At 40.8% G+C, this 9,716-nt stretch overlaps 1 protein-coding gene across 2 annotated transcripts in view; it reads right to left on the reverse strand.

The window, feature by feature from the left end:
- The window catches only part of Mur89F (Mucin related 89F), a 49,136-nt gene extending 43,330 nt beyond the window's left edge, over positions 1-5,806 (reverse strand). For both annotated transcript variants that reach the window (NM_142354.2, NM_001275733.1), the window contains exon 1: positions 5,619-5,806. The gene's annotated coding sequence lies outside the window, so the exon portion shown is untranslated. The remainder of the gene's footprint in view (positions 1-5,618) is intronic.
- Between the last annotated feature and the right edge of the window lie 3,910 nt (positions 5,807-9,716).

Here is a 9,716-nt window from a genome sequence, read left to right on the forward strand (position 1 = left end):
CAAACAGTTTAGCAGGTAATGCCTTATATCGATATCGCTCCAGAGACAGGGAGATGGCTACGGATGGGAAACAGGCGGACGGACCCTGGGAGAGCCAACTGACTTGGCTGGCAGTTTTGATGCAGTTTAGTTGACTATTGACTGCCGGGCGGGGCCAAATTCCCGGGTCCGGCTCAAAAACTTGAGGTTGGGTGATATCACGTCAGTTGCAGGCTTCCACCGGCTTCCATCGGCTACCACCGACTACCACCGGACTCGTTCACCGACAGTTTTTGGCACATTTCAGCCAGATGAAACTGGAGCTGGAGCTGGAGCTATTGCTAAAGCTAAAGCCAAAGCCAAAGCTGTTGCCCAAGGAGAAGCCATTTTGGGCTTTTTGTCCTCGACTTCCGCTTCCTCTTCCGTGCCTGCACTTCCGATCCATGTGTCCATGGGCATTGGCTATAATTTAGTTAAAGACAAAACGTCGCTGTGTCTGCAAAATCGAACATGATGCCAATGGGCCAATATTGGCTCCGTCAATGGCAGCAGCCTGCAGTTCGTGTGTGTTTGGACATGGAGCCAGTCCATTTTCGGTGGAACCCACTGAAATTGGTATTGGTATCTGCATAAGGCCAGGGACTGGAAATGGGACTTAGATAGCCACTACAACTGCATCTGGGACTGGTGAAAATATGTGCGAGAAGGCTTTTTACACTGCTAAAAATAATGGCTTCATAATGAAACATTAAACTCAACTGGCAAGTGTATACGATTAGATAATTTGCAAGAAAAGTAATGAACAGAACTAAAATTTCCCAATAAAAGCAGAGAACAATCTAAGCAAGCTAACTAATAAAATCTAACATATAGGTTAGTTGCGTAGTTATATTCTTAGGTAAGACAACCCAATTTTGGTCAGTGCAAAGGGCTGGCCCAAATGGAGTGCCTGGCATGCCGGCACATTGGCTCCTGGGCAGTTGTAAAAACGGCCAGTCAAGTGCATAATTACTTAATTTCCTCCTCGCTATATTTCGGCCTCACATGGCCAACAGTTGGCTCCTGCCCAATTGCAGATAGGGAGCACAGGAAGCCTAGGAAGCCACCATTCTCTAGCCACTGGCCACCTTTCAACCTTTTCATTCGGCTAATTTTGAGTCCGGCTACCAGGGGAATTTCTCGGCTCAATACAAAACGTGTTTGTCTTTTTAGTGTCGCATTTGATGCCACACAATCTCGTAGATTTCCCCAAACGGAGCCACTCTACTAGCGGAAAACTGTAAATTTGCACAATGACAGGCCTTGAGAGGCATTGGAAAAGGGGACCCTGCACGTAGTAACCTCATCTCACAAGCGTACCACAATAACACAAAAATTGACAGACAAAAGCCAACGGCTTGAGCAACAACCCTCGGACTTTCGGACAAACAGGATAGCATGGTCTTGGGTTGGTTTGGTATAGGATGGGATCCGTTGGTGATGCTATAACACAATCGGGCAACGGCGTCCCAGAACCGTTTCCGACTTCTCCGGGGGGCAACCCAAATTGTCAAAGCCAAGTTAAGACCTGTTTCAAATAGAGGACCACGTGTCCCGGTCTCGGCTTCACACTTGTCCCTTCCTTCCAGCTGGAGACTTTGTGCTTTCACATCGCTTCTGCTACAGTGGAGACTCTATATTTGTGATCCCAAAATATGTATTCTATATAAAACACATATTTATATCTTATAAACGAATGTAGAACTGGAAAACTAAAGGCCGTTGTAAATTTCGTGGAAAATTATACTCTTCTTTGGTTGTCTAAAAGTTTAGCCCAGCTTGAATGTATTAGATAAGGGCTCAAGAACATGGGCAAGACCTGGGCGAAGGTTTGTCTTGGCCTGGCCTACACCTGTTGCCAATTGTTGTCTGCTACTGCTGGACAGCCCGGCAGTTTATGTTTATGTTTATGTTTATGGCCTGGCCAACAAGACAACCTCTGTGGGCTTCCGCCTAGCCAAAGATGTAGTGTCCACAGGATTTTGTGCATTTTGTTTACCTTTTTGCCGATGTTACTTTTTATTTGTTTTAAATAAATTTTACACGGAAGCTTTTATGTAAATTTTATGGTAATTTGGCTGGCAGATTTGCTCGACTCTGGTTGCATAAGTTCCTGGGCCCCAAAGCTGTTGCTACGCAAATAGCCAAACAGAGTGGCTTGTCTGCATAGCACTCGAAGCACTTCAGGCCACAAAAGCTGATTTAAGTGTAACAGTTTTTATACCGATTGTCTCTTACTTTGATTTCTGCTGGTCTGCTGGAAATGCTGATTCATGGGTGAAGAATGGCCTGCGAATCACTTGGATTCTGCAGAAGTTTCATTCTATCTGAGCCGGGCGATCAAACGACTTTCGCCCATAAACAAGGTGCGCTAACACAGTTACAACTGGGCTTGAAGATACATTTGTATACAGTGGAATAGATTGAAAATTAAATTTATATTTCATTGCATGTATAAGGATCATTTAGGCTTTAAGCATATCAAGTTGCTATCAATAGTTTCAATGCTGAAATATTTGATATTCAATGTAACTAAGTTACAGTGTGCACTGGGCATACAATTTATTGAATAATGTAACACAAAAGTAATTTTTAATAATTACATTTTTTTGTACCGATGATCATAAACTAAGCACCCTGTCATAGCTGCGGCTTTTTATTGACATTAGCTCATTTTAAAGAGTATAACTTTTTTCTCAGTGCGCACCTGTTGGCGTGTGTGCTTGATGATAATGGCTTCATCTAATCGATTATATCATTGAGTGAATCGCGTGCCTTTTAGAGTTCAAGTTGAAGTCGAATTGTTGCTTAATTCGAGCGTTTTGCTTATTTGTCTTCTTTTCTGCGATTGTGTTGGCCAACTTTGTTTGCTTGCTTCTTTGGTTGCTTGTTATTTTTTCGTTTTAGTGTTTGTTTGTTTGATTGTTTGCCTTTTCGTACGCTTGGGTTGATTCTAATTGAAATTGCATCATGAGTCGGTGAAATTATGTTTTTGCCTTGGGGCGGAGAAAGTTTTTCAAGCTAGGCAATTGAAGAATGTGCGAAATTTGACACTTTGCGCAAATATTTCATTCCGATTGATTATACAAGTTTGGGATAATTATAGCACCAGCTATGATATCACAATTTTCGATACTAGGCCAATGACATAAAAAGCCAAACAATGCATTTACGGCCTTACTTAATTGGCTCGCTTCTATTGTAACGGGCTAGTTTTCAACTTCGTCGAGGAGATTCCAATTCATTTGCATAAAGCAAACGAAATATGCAAATTCCTTGGGCAAGGGACCCAGAAAAATAAGAGAACCTGACCACTTGACTGGCACAAATCATGTTTACACATGAGCAGCGGCCACTTCAGGGCTCGTCCCCATTTGGCCGAGTAACCCAAAAGTATCTCAGCCCCCATCGTTCTTATTGGCAGATAATTGACACATAAAATTAGCATAATTTCCGAGCAAGTGAACTGGCCAGATAGCCATCGGAATGCATAATGACCGGCGAACGATATCATTTCACTTTTCTTGCGCTCTTTTTCGGACTTCTCGCTTCTTAGCTTGTGCAAATATTATTAATATGTATATTTGTCGCCGGCTAATGTATGGAATTTAAATTAACAAATTTTCACAGCATTTTTGGAGCTTGTCACAGTGATATTATCTATGCAGATTCTTGAATCCGAACCAAACTTAAAAGAACCGAAAGCTGTAGAAAGTGATGGGATATTTGTTCAAGGGTCACATGGCTCTCATTGTGGTATGAACTGATAAAAATATTTTGAATTATGAAATATAAGTACATAATGTTTTGTGATGAAAGTTCTAAGAATTGATTGCTAACGTTTGATTATCTTAAGAATCCTTGAATAAACAATCACATCCATCATACAATATCAGTAAAATATTTAAAATTCCTTAGATTTCATTCCTCATAGAAGGTTTTTAAATATATACCATTGATTTGTTGCTGGGAAATAGTGTCCCAGCAATAATTGCATTGATCATTGTCGGCGAGCGTTTTATCTATTTTGCCCGGACTTTGATGCATTGGATTGTCGGGTTTCGGCCACGCCCACACATAAATCGCCGCGGAAAAGAGTTGTCAACGTTCGGCGCTGTCAGTGTTGTCCTGGGACAAACAATTTAATTTATGAGAATCGCTGCAAAACTAAAGCGGAATGCCAAGCAAATTGACAAAGTGAGCATTTAAGGCGGTGGGAAGAGGGAATGCAAATGGAAAGGGAAACGGAAGGTGGGCGGGAAGGCACGGACACGAACACGGACCAGAAGTCAAGTTGAAATGCAGAAGGAAAACGTCCTTCGATTGAAGTGTAGTGCTAGTGTGTGAGCCTCCTCCTTTTTGCCTTATCTCTCCTTACATTTGACACTTGAGTGCGCTTTGCCAGCTTTTGCTGTTGTTGTTGATGTTGGCCAGTTTGCGCAACGAATCAAATTTAAATTTCTTGATTGTCTGCTCGAGTGGCAGGCCAAAGGCAGTGGCTACTACAAGTGTAACTGGGGTGAGAGATCCTTTTGCGATTTTGCGCATAATAATAATTTGAACAACGTGACTGGAATTGATGACTGGTCAGCGATGGTCGCCACTGTTTCTATTCCTTGCATGCACGAGAAAAAAAGTTCACAAGGATATCTTTTAGCCTAATTTAAATGTGACCTAACTTGTCCTTCGGCTCTACTTGAAAAATCCGCGTATATTGTTCTAAGAGTTCTTAGACTTATTATGTTACATTAAAGTCTCTCATTTGGCTCTAAGAACGCTTGCGCTTTTGTTTGCAGTGTACTGACAAGTGTCGCACTGGGTCCGAGTGACTGATGGACTTGCCCAGTGACATGGCTAAGACGGGAGGAGTATGGATTCCCCGATCCCCCGACTCCCCTAAGCTCGTTATCTTTTCCACATTTTTTAGCAGGCTTGCTTCTCGATTTTTTTCTGTTTCAGCTGTCAGCGCGTTCGGCGCAATCTATGGGCTGTGTTAAATGGAGCAAAAAGTGTTGCCCGGAACAATGGTGTCAATTAAACTTTACATTGTTACATTTAAGGCGACTGACTGCACGGTGAAATGGCTGGCGACCTTCAGAATTGAATGCGTGAGCTAAAAGTTTGCCCTAAAAAGCCCTCAGCCCCTGAGTGTTTGCTATTTTCTGAGGTTTTGCATCCGTCCCTTTTTTTTGGAGCTGGCTGGTCATTTAGTTTGATAAAGGTTTTGGGAGCACATAAAAATAGATTAATGCCAACCGAAAAAGAGGTTCCCATTCGCAGTTCACAGAACAATCATTTGTCTGGTTTGTTTTCGGTTTTTGAGTGGGCAAGCAAATGATATTAAATAGCCGGCCCTTGAACTCATTGAACAATGGCAAAATAATTTCAATTTATGGTTTTATATTTTATTTTAATAATTGATTATATTTATGCATATTTTTATACTTTATTGACCATAACTTTGCCAATTTTTGATTCATGGATCTGGTTTGAATCAAGTTTATTAGCAGTTAAGGCAAAAAAATGTTTGTTACGTGTTGTATTTTATGGATTGTCAGGTATCAGTTTATGCACCTCTGCTTTTTTTTTTCAGCACTCACCACTTTCTTTAAGGAGTTTGAGTGAGGTCCTTATTTGTGAGTTTGATTCTCGCGTCGTTTAGCACTTTCTTGTTTGCACTTCAACTTTCGTGTGACACTTTTTCACATTTGTCTTAATCCTGCCGCCAGGATATAGATTTTCAGGGGGCGCTGCTTGAGTCGGCGCACGCGTAACCGAATCGTGAGAGTTTTTGCTACAATGGTCAGTGGAGCCGGGTTCTTTTATACCCTCGTTCTGAATTTCTTCTGCCGCCGTCGCTAATGAACTTCATCATGAGCTTCCACTGCCGTTGGCGACTGCGCTGCCAGATTCTGGGCTCGGCAGAATTCGCGATCTTTTTGCTGTAATGAAAGCCGAGCTCCGACGTCGACGTCGCTGCTCGCGTTTGCGGCATAAATTGTAAGCGGTTCGCTTCATTTTAACCCATTACAGTCAGATTCTAACTTAATTGAATCGACAATCCTTAGTAAATATTTTGATATTTAAAAGAATGCATTAAAGAAACCTTTAGTTTTAATAGCATATAATAATTATCTTACTAAAGTCTAGTAGGTTTCTTTTAAAACTCGTTCAGTTTTGGTAAGATCAGAATCATTTCATATACCGTTCTATTATGTTTTGCCAATTTTTTTTTATAATATTAAATTCTTATGTTTAAATTTCAGATCAGATCAGTTAGCCTAATTACAATAATACCTTACAGTGTTACAACCGGCATCAATGGGTTAAGCGGCAGATTCTCAAGACGCCGACTTCGCTGCCGCTTTTTGTCTTTGCGAATTTTTGCCTTTTGCCAGCCGGGCTCTATCTCCCTCCCTTTTCGACTTACAGAAACCAGAATTTTCTACCAAAAAAACGCGGCCCAAAGTACGCGGCTTCTTGTTGTTGGTCAAGCGGGCTTTTTTGGCCCTGTCTTCTGCGATTGGCCAACTGGCGAGGAGGGCCCTCAGCTGTTTTTTATTTTTTTTATGTTTTTTTCCCCGTTTTTGTTCGTTACTCACTTTGCGCGTTTTTTGTTTTGTTCGCTCATTTTGGTTGATTTATGCCGGAAAATATTTGTTTACTGTTTGTCAGCGGCGAATCTGGCAGAGCAACAAGTGATTCATGGACCTTTAATTAAGCCAGAGTGTTGGCGGTTTTATATTTATCGGTTGAGAGTTGCTCATTGAATGCAATCCCGTTGAATTTCTCACTTCCGTTCGTCAGCGAAAGAAAATGTTTCAATTGACAGGATTTTCCCGGCTTAGAAGTATGCCAGCCAGCAAAATCATTTGCCATATCAGCAATGAACGTGCTGGGATTTTCGCCTTCTTTGACAGAAATTGAAATCCTCTCGTCGAATTTTGTCGTACACATAAAGATAAAAAAATGCTTAAATTTATCTGGGTGAAATTAATTCCGGGCGCTCTACGGTGAAAGCTTTCTGCCTTAGCATATATATTTCTTATTGGTTTTGGTTTCTTTCCATTGAACCACTTCCGCATAAAATTTAAATTCGGCCAAGATTTGTCTTCTTGCCGTGCCTCCCCCGCAAAGTAAAAAGGCCGAATGATTTCAATATCGGTGTCAGGTTCAGCGAGCCAAAGTTGGGCGGATTTAGGCCGAGTATCTCTGTATCGCTGTTTTAGTATCGCAGTATCTGTATCTGCGTAAGATGCCTAGCACAGGTGTTGGCGCCAGCAGGCGCACAGCTTGAACTTGGGTTTTTTTCTTTTTTTCTTTCTTGCTTTTCTGGCAGTTTATGCGCGCACGTGATTTGCATTCGCAAATAGCCCAGACATCGAGTGTGCGTTTGTTTGATATACAAATGCTAAAATAATAAATTGCCTCGAATTATTGGCACTTTCGATGTGTTGATAAAAGGAATGTGTCTCGGTAATAACAATAATAATGCGACAACGACATCAGCAACATCTTTCCCCCGCCAGCAAACTGCCCAAAAGCATATCGTATCGCATCTTGTTGAAATCCCCCCGCAAGGCCATAAAAATATTATTATGATTTTCAATAATCACATGCATTAAATTATCATAATGCGAACATTTTCAATATTTCCACGCCTCGGCAACGTTGAAAGCTCGGTTTCGCCTTGTTTGCCGCCACTGATTTTCCAATTTGGACTGCTGAAAATTGAAAATCCCAACACAGTCGAGGAGGGCTGCCAAACAGATGAGCTGGGGCATTATTTTTTATGAAAATTAGTTAGCAGGATTTGAGGCTAATTTTTGCATTGAAATATAGCGGTTTCTGCATTTTGGCACTGAGAAAAATTTAGAAATACGAAATCTGAAAGTTACTACAAATTGCATTATGCGATACTTTTGTATAATACAGAATTCAAAGCACTTAACTAATTGAAACAAATATACTGTTGAAATTGAATCACAAATTACATTTATGACTGGCCTTAGCTTTCTTTCTGATTATCTCAGGTTTGTCAACCCGGTTTTGCGTCATCCGAATCAGAAACTTCGCAATAAAAAGCCGAAAATGCTGTAACCCAATTTGGGCCAGCCTATAAACATATCTTGTTTAAATGTCTGCACAGAACAGGGAATGAAACATAATAAAAAGTACAAATAAGCGAACGATTTCTAAGAAGAGAACACTTCTTACTCCGCAGAGGCCGTACAGCTGACGATGACGCATCAAAAGCGGCTTTCTTTCGGCATCTCTCCACTCCACCGCCTCTCACTCATCTCCGAAATACAAATAAAAAATAAAATTAAATCAAAATAACCACAAAGGCTGCCCACAACCTGCCAACCTTCTAGATACAGTTAAGTAAATTTTAATGTTTTCCTTCGCTGAAACCACTCGAGACTTACACAGACAGCGCAGAACAGCCCAAAAGCAGAAAATAATTCTTATCGGGAACTAAACACTTGAGCATGCGAATTTCAGAAGGGCCCACACACATGGGAAAGGCCAAAAAGTTCGAGCTGTCTCCAAATCAGTACTTTCACCATCGCCTGACGCCTTAAATGCATGCTGATGAGAACCGAGATGATGACGTTTACGCCGGCCAATAGAAAGTTCTTTACCCAATTAATTGGCCAAAAAGCAAATAAAAACGAAAACAAAACGAACTCCATACTTGGAGTTGTCTGGGCGAAACGAAAAAAAAGGGATCGGAGGGGGATTTGGTCAAGGCAGGCCATTAAAAGTAAATCCAGTGCAAGAAGCTCGCCGGAACGCAGACAACATCTGAATTTTTATAAACTTATCGCCGACGTGCCCAGTGCTCAGTTTCCCCGGCTCATTGGTGCTGTAATTGTTTATTGTATTCTTGTTCAGTGTTTTTTTTTGTTTTTTTATTCTCTCTGTTATTTTTTGTAATATATTTTTTGTGGTATGTTGTTTTGCAGCACCCACTCCCTGTCGAAAATTCTGTGCCAGTGACCGAGAAAAATTGGTTTTGCCGGCTGTTCAGCCATGCCGACGCCTTTGGCGATTTTTGGGGTAGCGAATCTCCTAGATACTCGTACTCGCACAATTGCGGACCAGCTACCAGTTTGCTGATTGATTTAGCCAGAAATATTTCGCGCTCTCGACGTCTGAACTTGAGCGTTTTTTGTGGCTTTTTTGGGAACGGTACAAACCGGTTGCTGCTGTAATTAAACCCACCCAATGAATTTATTTTGATGTTGCTGTTTTTTCTAGGGAACAAAACGATCGCAAACAAAGCGGTGTAATAAAATGTTGAAATTGGGCATTTCTATGCTTTTGAAAATGGGTAAATTTTGCAAGCATTTGGTATTTGACACAGTTTTGTGTTATTCAATATTAAGTAAGAATACAGTTGCTATTGGAAAATATTTGCAATCACAGACTAATATAGAAAATAATAATACCTTAAGAAAATAATACTCTTAACATTTAATCTTAAATGCAAAGCTGTTAAAATATTGTTAAATTTGGTATATGTTGCTTACAACTTTTCGTTTCTTATTAGTTTTATAACAGCAGGGAATCCAATAGTTGCCCTAACCAAGATTGCAATCAGTTCTCCCGCCTAACTAGGCAATATTCAAATCGTTCTCCAAATGATTTGCTAATTCGAGCGCTTTAAAATCAGACTTAGAGAGAGCTTGCTT

This window comes from Drosophila melanogaster, chromosome 3R (genome assembly GCF_000001215.4).
Source record: "Drosophila melanogaster chromosome 3R".
Lineage (NCBI taxonomy): Eukaryota > Metazoa > Arthropoda > Insecta > Diptera > Drosophilidae > Drosophila > Drosophila melanogaster.